Here is a 14,313-nt window from a genome sequence, read left to right as displayed (position 1 = left end):
ACAGACGGGGGCTGGGGGAGACAGACGGGGACTGGGGGAGAGAGACAGACGGGGACTGGGGGAGAGAGACAGACGGGGACTGGGGGAGACAGACGGGGACTGGGGGAGAGAGACAGACGGGGACTGGGGGAGACAGACAGACGGGGACTGGGGGAGACAGACAGACGGGGACTGGGGGAGAGACAGACGGGGACTGGGGGAGAGAGACAGACGGGGACTGGGGGAGAGAGACAGACGGGGACTGGGGGAGACAGACGGGGACTGGGGGAGAGAGACAGACGGGGACTGGGGGAGACAGACAGACGGGGACTGGGGGAGACAGACAGACGGGGACTGGGGGAGAGACAGACGGGGACTGGGGGAGAGAGACAGACGGGGACTGGGGGAGAGAGACAGACGGGGACTGGGGGAGAGAGACAGACGGGGACTGGGGGAGAGAGACAGACGGGGACTGGGGGAGAGAGACAGACGGGTACTGGGGGAGAGAAACAGACGGGGACTGGGGGAGACAGACAGACGGGGACTGGGTGAGAGAGACAGACGGGGACTGGGGAGAGAGACAGACGGGGACTGGGGGAGAGAGACAGACGGGGACTGGGGGAGAGAGACAGACGGAGTATGGGTGAGAGAGACAGACGGGGACTGGGGGAGAGAAACAGACGGGGACTGGGGGAGAGAGACAGACAGGGACTGGGGGGGAGAGACAGACGGGGACTGGGGGAGAGAGACAGACGGAGTCTGGGTGAGAGAGACAGACGGGGACTGGGGGAGAGAGACAGACGGGGACTGGGGGAGACAGACAGACGGGGACTGGGGGAGAGAGACAGACGGGGACTGGGGGAGAGAGACAGACGGGGACTGGGGGAGACAGACAGACGGGGACTGGGGAGAGAGACAGACGGGGACTGGGGGAGAGAGACAGACGGGTACTGGGGGAGAGAAACAGACGGGGACTGGGGGAGACAGACAGACGGGGACTGGGGGAGACAGACAGACGGGGACTGGGGGAGAGAGACAGACGGAGTCTGGGTGAGAGAGACAGACGGGGACTGGGTGAGAGAGACAGACGGGGACTGGGGGAGAGACAGACGGGGGCTGGGGGAGACAGACGGGGACTGGGGGAGAGAGACAGACGGGGACTGGGGGAGACAGACAGACGGGGACTGGGGGAGAGACAGACGGGGACTGGGGGAGAGAGACAGACGGGGACAGGGGGAGACAGACAGACGGGGACTGGGGGAGAGAGACAGACGGGGACTGGGGGAGAGAGACAGACGGGGACTGGGGGAGACAGACAGACGGGGACTGGGGGAGAGAGACAGACGGAGTCTGGGGGAGAGAGACAGACGGGGACTGGGGGAGACAGACAGACGGGGACTGGGTGAGAGAGACAGACGGGGACTGGGGGAGAGAGACAGACGGGGACTGGGGGAGAGAGACAGACGGGGACTGGGGGAGAGACAGACAGGGACTGGGGGAGAGAGACAGACGGGGACTGGGGGAGAGAGACAGAAGGGGACTGGGGGAGAGAGACAGACGGGGACTGGGGGAGAGAGACAGACGGGGACTGGGGGAGAGACAGACAGGGACTGGGGGAGAGAGACAGACGGGGACTGGGGGAGAGAGACAGAAGGGGACTGGGGGAGAGAGACAGACGGGGACTGGGGGAGACAGACGGGGACTGGGGGAGAGAGACAGAAGGGGACTGGGGGAGAGAGACAGACGGGGACTGGGGGAGAGAGACAGAAGGGGACTGGGGGAGAGAGACAGACGGGGACTGGGGGAGACAGACGGGGACTGGGGGAGAGACAGACGGGGACTGGGGGAGAGACAGACGGGGACTGGGGGAGAGAGACAGACGGGGACTGGGGGAGAGAGACAGACAGGGACTGGGGGAGAGAGACAGACAGGGACTGGGGGAGAGAGACAGACGGGGACTGGGGGAGAGAGACAGACGGGGACTGGGGGAGACAGACAGACGGGGACTGGGGAGAGAGACAGACGGGTAATGGGGGAGAGAAACAGACGGGGACTGGGGGAGACAGACAGACGGGGACTGGGGGAGACAGACAGACGGGGACTGGGGGAGAGAGACAGACGGAGTCTGGGGGAGAGAGACAGACGGGGACTGGGTGAGAGAGACAGACGGGGACTGGGGGAGAGAGACAGACGGGGACTGGGGGAGAGAGACAGACGGGGACTGGGGGAGAGAGACAGACGGGGACTGGGGGAGAGAGATATTCGGGGACTGGGGGAGAGACAGACGGGGGCTGGGGGAGAGAGACAGACGGGGACTGGGGGAGAGAGACAGACGGGGACTGGGGGAGAGAGATATTCGGGGACTGGGGGAGACAGATGGGGGCTGGGGGAGACAGACGGGGACTGGGGGAGAGAGACAGACGGGGACTGGGGGAGAGAGACAGACGGGTACTGGGGAAGACAGACAGACGGGGACTGGGGGAGACAGACGGGGACTGGGGGAGAGAGACAGACGGGGACTGGGGGAGAGAGACAGACGGGGACTGGGTGAGAGAGACAGACGGGGTCTGGGTGAGAGAGACAGACGGGGACTGAGTGAGAGAGACAGACGGGGACTGGGTGAGAGAGACAGACGGGGACTGGGGGAGAGAGACAGACGGGGACTGGGGGAGAGAGATATTCGGGGACTGGGGGAGACAGATGGGGGCTGGGGGAGACAGACGGGGACTGGTGGAGAGAGACAGATGGGGACTGGGGGAGAGACAGACGGGGACTGGGGGAGAGAGACAGACGGGGACTGGGGGAGACAGACGGGGGCTGGGGGAGAGAGAGACAGACGGGGACTGGGGGAGACAGACGGGGGCTGGGGGAGACAGACGGGGACTGGGGAGAGAGACAGACGGGCTCTGGGGAGAGAGATATTCGGGGACTGGGGGAGAGAGAGACAGACGGGGTCTGGGGGAGACAGACAGACGGGGACTGGGGAGAGAGACAGACGGGGACTGGGGGAGAGAGACAGACGGGGACTGGGGGAGAGAGACAGACGGGGGCTGGGGGAGAGAGACAGACGGGGACTGGGGGAGAGAGACAGACGGGTACTGGGGGAGAGAAACAGACGGGGACTGGGGGAGAGAGAGATATTCGGGAGCTGGGGGAGACAGACAGACGGGGACTGGGGGAGAGAGACAGACAGGGACTGGGGGAGAGAGACAGACGGGGTCTGGGTGAGACAGACAGACGGGGACTGGGGGAGAGAGACAGACGGGGACAGGGGGAGACAGACAGACGGGGACTGGGGGAGAGAGACAGACGGGCTCTGGGGGAGAGAGACAGACGGGGTCTGGGGGAGACAGACAGACGGGGACTGGGGGAGAGAAACAGACGGGGGCTGGGGGAGAGAGACAGACGGGGACTGGGGGGGAGAGACAGACGGGGACTGGGGGAGACAGACAGACGGGGACTGGGGGAGAGAGACAGACAGGGTCTGGGTGAGAGAGACAGACAGGGACTGGGGGAGAGAGACAGACGGGGACTGGGGGAGACAGACAGACGGGGACTGGGGGAGAGAGACAGACAGGGACTGGGGGAGAGACAGACGGGGACTGGGGGAGACAGACAGACGGGGACTGGGGGAGAGAGACAGACGGGGACTGGGGGAGAGAGACAGACGGGGACTGGGGGGGAGAGACAGACAGGGACTGGGGGAGAGAGACAGACGGGGACTGGGGGAGAGAGACAGATGGGGACTGGGGGAGACAGACAGACGGGGACTGGGGGAGACAGACAGACGGGGACTGGGGGAGACAGACAGACGGGGACTGGGGGAGACAGACAGACGGGGACTGGGGGAGACAGACAGACGGGGACTGGGGGAGACAGACAGACGGGGACTGGGGGAGAGAGACAGACAGGGACTGGGGGAGAGAGACAGACAGGGACTGGGGGAGAGACAGACGGGGACTGGGTGAGAGAGACAGACGGGGACTGGGGGAGAGAGACAGACGGGGACTGGGGGAGAGAGATATTCGGGGACTGGGGGAGACAGATGGGGGCTGGGGGAGACAGACGGGGACTGGGGGAGAGAGACAGACGGGGACTGGGGGAGAGAGACAGACGGGTACTGGGGAAGACAGACAGACGGGGACTGGGGGAGACAGACGGGGACTGGGGGAGAGAGACAGACGGGGGCTGGGGGAGACAGACAGACGGGGACTGGGGGAGAGAGACAGACGGGGACTGGGGGAGAGAGACAGACGGGGACTGGGTGAGAGAGACAGACGGGGTCTGGGTGAGAGAGACAGACGGGGACTGGGGGAGAGAGACAGACGGGGACTGGGTGAGAGAGACAGACGGGGACTGGGGGAGAGAGACAGACGGGGACTGGGGGAGAGAGATATTCGGGGACTGGGGGAGACAGATGGGGGCTGGGGGAGACAGACGGGGACTGGGGGAGAGAGACAGATGGGGACTGGGGGAGAGAGACAGACGGGGACTGGGGGAGAGAGACAGACGGGGACTGGGGGAGACAGACGGGGGCTGGGGGAGAGAGAGACAGACGGGGACTGGGGGAGACAGACGGGGGCTGGGGGAGACAGACGGGGACTGGGGAGAGAGACAGACGGGCTCTGGGGAGAGAGATATTCGGGGACTGGGGGAGAGAGAGACAGACGGGGTCTGGGGGAGACAGACAGACGGGGACTGGGGAGAGAGACAGACGGGGACTGGGGGAGAGAGACAGACGGGGACTGGGGGAGAGAGACAGACGGGGACTGGGGGAGAGAGACAGACGGGTACTGGGGGAGAGAAACAGACGGGGACTGGGGGAGAGAGAGATATTCGGGAGCTGGGGGAGACAGACAGACGGGGACTGGGGGAGAGAGACAGACAGGGACTGGGGGAGAGAGACAGACGGGGTCTGGGTGAGACAGACAGACGGGGACTGGGGGAGAGAGACAGACGGGGACAGGGGGAGACAGACAGACGGGGACTGGGGGAGAGAGACAGACGGGCTCTGGGGGAGAGAGACAGACGGGGTCTGGGGGAGACAGACAGACGGGGACTGGGGGAGAGAAACAGACGGGGGCTGGGGGAGAGAGACAGACGGGGACTGGGGGGGAGAGACAGACGGGGACTGGGGGAGACAGACAGACGGGGACTGGGGGAGAGAGACAGACAGGGTCTGGGTGAGAGAGACAGACAGGGACTGGGGGAGAGAGACAGACGGGGACTGGGGTAGACAGACAGACGGGGACTGGGTGAGAGAGACAGACGGGGACTGGGGGAGAGAGACAGACGGGGACTGGGGGAGAGAGACAGACGGGGACTGGGGGAGACAGACAGACGGGGACTGGGGGAGAGAGACAGACGGGGACTGGGGGAGAGAGACAGACGGGGACTGGGGGAGAGAGACAGACGGGGACTGGGGGAGACAGACAGACGGGGACTGGGGGAGACAGACAGACGGGGACTGGGGGAGACAGACAGACGGGGACTGGGGGAGACAGACAGACGGGGACTGGGTGAGAGAAACAGACGGGGACTGGGGGAGAGAGACAGACAGGGACTGGGGGAGAGAGACAGACGGGGACTGGGGGAGAGAGACAGACGGGGACTGGGGGAGAGAGACAGACGGGGACTGGGGGAGACAGACAGACGGGGACTGGGGGAGAGACAGACAGACGGGGACTGGGGGAGAGAGACAGACGGGGACTGGGGAAGAGAGACAGACAGGGACTGGGGGAGACAGACAGACGGGGACTGGGGGAGAGAGACAGACGGGGACTGGGGAAGAGAGACAGACAGGGACTGGGGGAGACAGACAGACGGGGACTGGGGGAGAGAGACAGACAGGGACTGGGGGAGAGAGACAGACGGGGACTGGGGGAGAGACAGACGGGGACTGGGTGAGAGAGACAGACGGGGACTGGGGGAGACAGACAGACGGGGACTGGGGGAGAGAGACAGACAGGGACTGGGGGAGAGAGACAGACGGGGACTGGGGGAGAGAGACAGACGGGGACTGGGTGAGAGAGACAGACGGGGACTGGGGGAGACAGACAGACGGGGACTGGGGGAGAGAGACAGACGGGGACTGGGGGAGAGAGACAGACAGGGACTGGGGGAGAGAGACAGACGGGGACTGGGGGAGAGAGACAGACGGGGACTGGGGGAGAGAGACAGACGGGGACTGGGGGAGAGAGACAGACGGGGACTGGGTGAGAGAGACAGACGGGCTCTGGGGAGAGAGATATTCGGGGACTGGGGGAGAGAGACAGACAGGGACTGGGGGAGAGAGACAGACAGGGACTGGGGGAGAGACAGACGGGGACTGGGGGAGAGAGACAGACGGGGACTGGGGGAGAGAAACAGACGGGGACTGGGGGAGAGAAACAGACGGGGACTGGGGGAGAGACAGACGGGGACTGGGGGAGAGACAGACGGGGACTGGGGGAGAGAGACAGACGGGGACTGGGGGAGAGACAGACGGGGACTGGGGGAGAGAGACAGACGGGGTCTGGGGGAGAGACAGACGGGGACTGGGGGAGAGAGACAGACAGGGACTGGGGGAGAGACAGACGGGGACTGGGGGAGACAGACAGACGGGGACTGGGGGAGAGAGACAGACGGGGACTGGGGGAGAGAGACAGACGGGGACTGGGGGAGAGAGATATTCGGGGACTGGGGGAGAGACAGACGGGGACTGGGGGAGAGAGACAGACGGGGACTGGGGGAGAGAGATATTCGGGGACTGGGGGAGACAGATGGGGGCTGGGGGAGACAGACGGGGACTGGGGGAGAGAGACAGACGGGGACTGGGGGAGAGAGACAGACGGGGACTGGGGGAGAGAGAGACAGACGGGGACTGGGGGAGACAGACGGGGGCTGGGGGAGACAGACGGGGACTGGGGAGAGAGACAGACGGGCTCTGGGGAGAGAGACATTCGGGGACTGGGGAGAGAGACAGACGGGGACTGGGTGAGAGAGACAGACGGGGACTGGGGTAGAGAGACAGACGGGGACTGGGGGAGAGAGACAGACGGGGACTGGGGGAGAGACAGACAGGGACTGGGGAGAGACAGACGGGGACTGGGGGAGAGACAGACAGGGACTGGGGAGAGACAGACGGGGACTGGGGGAGAGACAGACAGGGACTGGGGTGAGACAGACGGGGACTTGGGGGAGAGACAGACGGGGACTGGGGGAGAGACAGACGGGGACTGGGTGAGAGAGACAGACGGGGACTGGGGGGAGAGACAGACAGGGACTGGGGGAGAGACAGACGGGGACTGGGGGAGACAGACAGACGGGGACTGGGGGAGACAGACAGACGGGGACTGGGGGAGAGAGACAGACGGGGACTGGGGGAGAGAGACAGACGGGGACTGGGGGAGAGAGACAGACGGGGACTGGGGGAGAGAGACAGACGGGGACTGGGGGAGAGAGACAGACGGGGACTGGGTGAGAGAGACAGACGGGGGCTGGGGAGGGAGACAGACGGGCTCTGGGGAGAGAGATATTCGGGGACTGGGGGAGAGAGACAGACAGGGACTGGGGGAGAGAGACAGACAGGGACTGGGGGAGAGACAGACGGGGACTGGGGGAGAGAGACAGACGGGGACTGGGGGAGAGAAACAGACGGGGACTGGGGGAGAGAAACAGACGGGGACTGGGGGAGAGACAGACGGGGACTGGGGGAGAGACAGACGGGGACTGGGGGAGAGAGACAGACAGGGACTGGGGGAGAGACAGACGGGGACTGGGGGAGAGAGACAGACGGGGTCTGGGGGAGAGACAGACGGGGACTGGGGGAGAGAGACAGACAGGGACTGGGGGAGAGACAGACGGGGACTGGGGGAGACAGACAGACGGGGACTGGGGGAGAGAGACAGACGGGGACTGGGGGAGAGAGACAGACGGGGACTGGGGGAGAGAGATATTCGGGGACTGGGGGAGAGACAGACGGGGACTGGGGGAGAGAGACAGACGGGGATTGGGGGAGAGAGACAGACGGGGACTGGGGGAGAGAGACAGACGGGGACTGGGTGAGAGAGACAGACGGGGACTGGGGGAGACAGACAGACGGGGACTGGGGGAGACAGACAGACGGGGACTGGGGGAGAGAGACAGACAGGGACTGGGGGAGAGAGACAGACGGGGACTGGGGGAGAGAGACAGACGGGGACTGGGGGAGAGAGACAGACGGGGACTGGGGGAGAGAGACAGACGGGGACTGGGTGAGAGAGACAGACGGGCTCTGGGGAGAGAGATATTCGGGGACTGGGGGAGAGAGACAGACAGGGACTGGGGGAGAGAGACAGACAGGGACTGGGGGAGAGACAGACGGGGACTGGGGGAGAGAGACAGACGGGGACTGGGGGAGAGAAACAGACGGGGACTGGGGGAGAGAAACAGACGGGGACTGGGGGAGAGACAGACGGGGACTGGGGGAGAGACAGACGGGGACTGGGGGAGAGAGATATTCGGGGACTGGGGGAGAGAGACAGACGGGGACTGGGGGAGAGAGACAGACGGGGTCTGGGGGAGAGACAGACGGGGACTGGGGGAGAGAGACAGACAGGGACTGGGGGAGAGACAGACGGGGACTGGGGGAGACAGACAGACGGGGACTGGGGGAGAGAGACAGACGGGGACTGGGGGAGAGAGACAGACGGGGACTGGGGGAGAGAGATATTCGGGGACTGGGGGAGAGACAGACGGGGACTGGGGGAGAGAGACAGACGGGGACTGGGGGAGAGAGATATTCGGGGACTGGGGGAGACAGATGGGGGCTGGGGGAGACAGACGGGGACTGGGGGAGAGAGACAGACGGGGACTGGGGGAGAGAGACAGACGGGGACTGGGGGAGAGAGAGACAGACGGGGACTGGGGGAGACAGACGGGGGCTGGGGGAGACAGACGGGGACTGGGGAGAGAGACAGACGGGCTCTGGGGAGAGAGACATTCGGGGACTGGGGAGAGAGACAGACGGGGACTGGGTGAGAGAGACAGACGGGGACTGGGGTAGAGAGACAGACGGGGACTGGGGGAGAGACAGACAGGGACTGGGGAGAGACAGACGGGGACTGGGGGAGAGACAGACAGGGACTGGGGAGAGACAGACGGGGACTTGGGGGAGAGACAGACGGGGACTGGGGGAGAGACAGACGGGGACTGGGTGAGAGAGACAGACGGGGACTGGGGGGAGAGACAGACAGGGCCTGGGGGAGAGACAGACGGGGACTGGGGGAGACAGACAGACGGGGACTGGGGGAGACAGACAGACGGGGACTGGGGGAGAGAGACAGACAGGGACTGGGGGAGAGAGACATACTGGGACTGGGGGAGAGAGACAGACGGGGACTGGGGGAGAGAGACAGACGGGGACTGGGGGAGAGAGACAGACGGGGACTGGGGGAGACAGACAGACGGGGACTGGGGGAGAGAGACAGACAGGGACTGGGGGAGAGAGACATACTGGGACTGGGGGAGAGAGACAGACGGGGACTGGGTGAGAGAGACAGACGGGGGCTGGGGAGAGAGATATTCGGGGACTGGGGGAGAGAGACAGACAGGGACTGGGGGAGAGAAACAGACGGGGACTGGGTGAGAGAGACAGACAGGGACTGGGGGAGAGACAGACGGGGACTGGGGGAGAGAGACAGACGGGGACTGGGGGAGAGAAACAGACGGGGACTGGGGGAGAGAAACAGACGGGGACTGGGGGAGAGACAGACGGGGACTGGGGGAGAGACAGACGGGGACTGGGGGAGAGAGACAGACAGGGACTGGGGGAGAGACAGACGGGGACTGGGGGAGAGAGACAGACGGGGTCTGGGGGAGAGACAGACGGGGACTGGGGGAGAGAGACAGACAGGGACTGGGGGAGAGACAGACGGGGACTGGGGGAGACAGACAGACGGGGACTGGGGGAGAGAGACAGACGGGGACTGGGGGAGAGAGACAGACGGGGACTGGGGGAGAGAGATATTCGGGGACTGGGGGAGAGACAGACGGGGACTGGGGGAGAGAGAGACAGACGGGGACTGGGGGAGAGAGATATTCGGGGACTGGGGGAGACAGATGGGGGCTGGGGGAGACAGACGGGGACTGGGGGAGAGAGACAGACGGGGACTGGGGGAGAGAGACAGACGGGGACTGGGGGAGAGAGAGACAGACGGGGACTGGGGGAGACAGACGGGGGCTGGGGGAGACAGACGGGGACTGGGGAGAGAGACAGACGGGCTCTGGGGAGAGAGACATTCGGGGACTGGGGAGAGAGACAGACGGGGACTGGGTGAGAGAGACAGACGGGGACTGGGGTAGAGAGACAGACGGGGACTGGGGGAGAGACAGACAGGGACTGGGGAGAGACAGACGGGGACTTGGGGGAGAGACAGACGGGGACTGGGGGAGAGACAGACGGGGACTGGGTGAGAGAGACAGACGGGGACTGGGGGGAGAGACAGACAGGGACTGGGGGAGAGACAGACGGGGACTGGGGGAGAGACAGACAGGGACTGGGGGAGAGACAGACGGGGACTGGGGGAGAGACAGACAGGGGCTGGGGGGAGAGACAGACGGGGACTGGGGGAGAGACAGACGGGGACTGGGTGAGAGAGACAGACGGGGACTGGGGGAGAGACAGACGGGGACTGGGGGAGAGACAGACGGGGACTGGGGGAGAGACAGACGGGACTGGGGGAGAGACAGACGGGGACTGGGGGAGAGACAGACGGGGACTGGGGGAGAGACAGACGGGGACTGGGGGAGAGACAGACGGGGACTGGGGGAGAGACAGACGGGGACTGGGGGAGAGACAGACGGGGACTGGGGGAGAGACAGACGGGGACTGGGGGAGAGACAGACGGGGACTGGGGGAGAGACAGACGGGGACTGGGGGAGAGACAGACGGGGACTGGGGGAGAGACAGACGGGAACTGGGGGAGAGACAGACGGGGACTGGGGAGAGACAGACGGGGACTGGGGGAGAGACAGACGGGGACTGGCGGAGAGACAGACGGGGACTGGGGGAGAGACAGACGGGGACTGGGGGAGAGACAGACGGGGACTGGGGGAGAGACAGACGGGGACTGGGGGAGAGACAGACGGGGACTGGGGGAGAGACAGACGGGGACTGGGGGAGAGAGACAGACGGGGACTGGGGGAGAGACAGACGGGGACTGGGGGAGAGACAGACAGGGACTGGGGGAGAGACAGACGGGGACTGGGGGAGAGACAGACGGGGACTGGGGGAGAGACAGTCAGGGACTGGGGGAGAGACAGACAGGGACTGGGGGAGAGACAGACGGGGACTGGGGGAGAGACAGACGGGGACTGGGGGAGAGACAGACGGGGACTGGGGGAGAGACAGACGGGGACTGGGGGAGAGACAGACGGGGACTGGGGGAGAGACAGACAGGGACTGGGGGAGAGACAGACGGGGACTGGGGGAGAGACAGACGGGGACTGGGGAGAGACAGACGGGGACTGGGGGAGAGACAGACGGGGACTGGGGGAGAGACAGACGGGGACTGGGGGAGAGACAGACGTGGACTGGGGGAGAGACAGACAGGGACTGGGGGAGAGACAGACAGGGACTGGGGGAGAGACAGACGGGGACTGGGGGAGAGACAGACGGGGACTGGGGGAGAGATAGACGGGGACTGGGGGAGAGACAGACGGGGACTGGGGGGAGAGACAGACGGGGACTGGGGGAGAGACAGACGGGGACTGGGGGAGAGACAGACGGGGACTGGGGGAGAGATAGACGGGGACTGGGGAGAGACAGACGGGGACTGGGGGGGAGAGACAGACGGGGACTGGGGGAGAGATAGACGGGGACTGGGGGAGAGACAGATGGGGACTGGGGGGAGAGACAGACGGGGACTGGGGGAGACAGACGGGGGCTGGGGAGAGAGATGGGGACTGGGAGAGAGACAGACGGGGACTGGGGGAGACAGACAGACGGGGACTGGGGGGGAGACAGACGGGTGCTGGGGGAGAGACAGACAGGGACTGGGGGGAGAGACAGACGGGGACTGGGGGAGAGAGACAGACGGGGACTGGGGGAGAGACAGACGGGGACTGGGGGAGAGACAGACGGGGACTGGGGGAGAGACAGACAGGGACTGGGGGAGAGACAGACGGGGACTGGGGGAGATAGACAGACAGGGACTGGGGGAGAGACAGACGGGGACTGGGGGAGGGAGACAGGCGGGGACTGGGGGAGAGACAGACAGGTGCTGGGGGAGAGAGACAGACAGGTGCTGGGGGAGAGAGACAGACGGGGACAGGGGGAGACAGACGGGTGCTGGGGGAGAGAGACAGACGGGGACTGGGGTAGAGGGACAGACGGGGACTGGGGGAGAGAGTCATACGGGGACTGGGGGAGACAGACGGGGGCTGGGGGAAAGAGATAGACGGAGACTGGGGGAGAGAGACAGACGGGGACTGGGGGAGAGAGACAGACGGGGACTGGGGTAGAGGGACAGACGGGGACTGGGGGAGAGAGTCAGACGGGGACTGGGGGAGACAGACGGAGACTGGGGGAAAAAGATAGACGGAGACTGGGGGATAGCAATGAAATTAAAGTCGCTTATTGTCACAAGTAGACTTCAAATGAAGTTACTGTGAAAAGCCCCTAGTCGCCTAATTCCGGCACCTGTTCGGGGAGGCCGGTACGGGAATTGAACCGTGCTGCTGGCCTGCCTTGGTCTGCTTTCAAAGCCAGCGATTTAGCCCTGTGCTAAACCACATAGGAACTGGGTGAGAGACAGACGGGGACTGGGGGAGAGAGATATTCGGGGGCTGGGGGAGACAGACGGGGGCTGGGGGAGACAGATGGGGACTGGGGGAGAGAGACAGACGGGGACTGGGGGAGAGAGACAGACGGGGACTGGGGGAGAGAGACAGACGGGGACTGGGGAGAGAGACAGACAGGGACTGGGGGAGAGAGACAGACGGGGTCTGGGTGAGAGAGACAGACGGGGACTGGGGGAGAGAGACAGACAGGGACTGGGGGAGAGAGACAGACGGGGACTGGGGGAGAGAGACAGACGGGGACTGGGGGAGACAGACAGACGGGGACTGGGGGAGAGACAGATGGAGTCTGGGTGAGAGAGACAGACGGGGACTGGGGGAGAGAGACAGACGGGGACTGGGGGAGAGAGACAGACGGGGACTGGGTGAGAGAGACAGACGGGGACTGGGTGAGAGAGACAGACGGGGACTGGGGGAGAGAGACAGACAGGGACTGGGGGAGAGAGACAGACGGGGGCTGGGGGAGAGAGACAGACGGGGACTGGGTGAGAGAGACAGACGGGGGCTGGGGAGAGAGACAGACGGGGACTGGGGAGAGAGACAGACGGGGACTGGGGGAGAGAGACAGACGGGGGCTGGGGAGAGAGACAGACGGGCTCTGGGGAGAGAGATATTCGGGGACTGGGGGAGAGAGACAGACGGGGACTGGGGGAGAGACAGACGGGGACTGGGGGAGAGAGACAGACGGGTACTGGGGGAGAGAAACAGACGGGGACTGGGGGAGACAGACAGACGGGGACTGGGGGAGAGACAGACGGGGACTGGGGGAGACAGACAGACGGGGACTGGGGGAGAGAGACAGACGGGGACTGGGGGAGAGAGACAGACGGGGACTGGGGAGAGAGATATTCGGGGACTGGGGGAGAGACAGACGGGGACTGGGGGAGAGAGACAGACGGGGACTGGGGGAGAGAGATATTCGGGGACTGGGGGAGACAGATGGGGGCTGGGGGAGACAGACGGGGACTGGGGGAGACAGACGGGGACTGGGGGAGAGAGACAGACGGGCTCTGGGGAGAGAGACATTCGGGGACTGGGGAGAGAGACAGACAGGGACTGGGGGAGACAGACAGACGGGGACTGGGGGAGACAGACAGACGGGGACTGGGGGAGAGACAGACGGGGACTGGGGGAGAGAGACAGACAGGGACTGGGGGAGAGAGACAGACGGGGACTGGGGGAGAGAGACAGACGGGGACTGGGGGAGAGAGACAGACGGGGACTGGGGGAGACAGACAGATGGGGCGGTGAGACTGAGAGACAGCAGAGGGGGGAGAGAGGCACACAAGGGGAGAGTTTCAAAAATGGCGTGTGAGACAGACTGGGATGAGACGGGGAGGGGTGCAAGGCGGCGTTGGAGTGAGGGAAGAGGTAGAGGAATATTGCTAAAAGGGCGAGGGACAGAGGGAGAGCGAGGTACAGACGTAGAGGGAGAGATGAAGAGACAGGGAGAAAGAGAGAGACGAAGAAAGATGGGGAAGAATGGCTAAGGGGAAGAGGGAGGTGCGGTGAAGG

At 65.2% G+C, this 14,313-nt stretch overlaps 1 protein-coding gene across 2 annotated transcripts in view; it reads right to left on the bottom strand.

Moving 5' to 3' along the window:
* LOC140399947 (RAS guanyl-releasing protein 2) overlaps nucleotides 1–14,313 on the bottom strand; it is a 197,946-nt gene that overhangs the window by 133,280 nt on the left and 50,353 nt on the right. The gene's annotated exons all lie outside the window — the stretch shown is intronic.

This window comes from Scyliorhinus torazame, chromosome 24 (genome assembly GCF_047496885.1).
Source record: "Scyliorhinus torazame isolate Kashiwa2021f chromosome 24, sScyTor2.1, whole genome shotgun sequence".
In the NCBI taxonomy this organism is placed as follows: Eukaryota; Metazoa; Chordata; class Chondrichthyes; order Carcharhiniformes; family Scyliorhinidae; genus Scyliorhinus; species Scyliorhinus torazame.
Note: the sequence above shows the minus strand (reverse complement) of the source record. Positions and strands in the feature narration are given on the sequence as shown.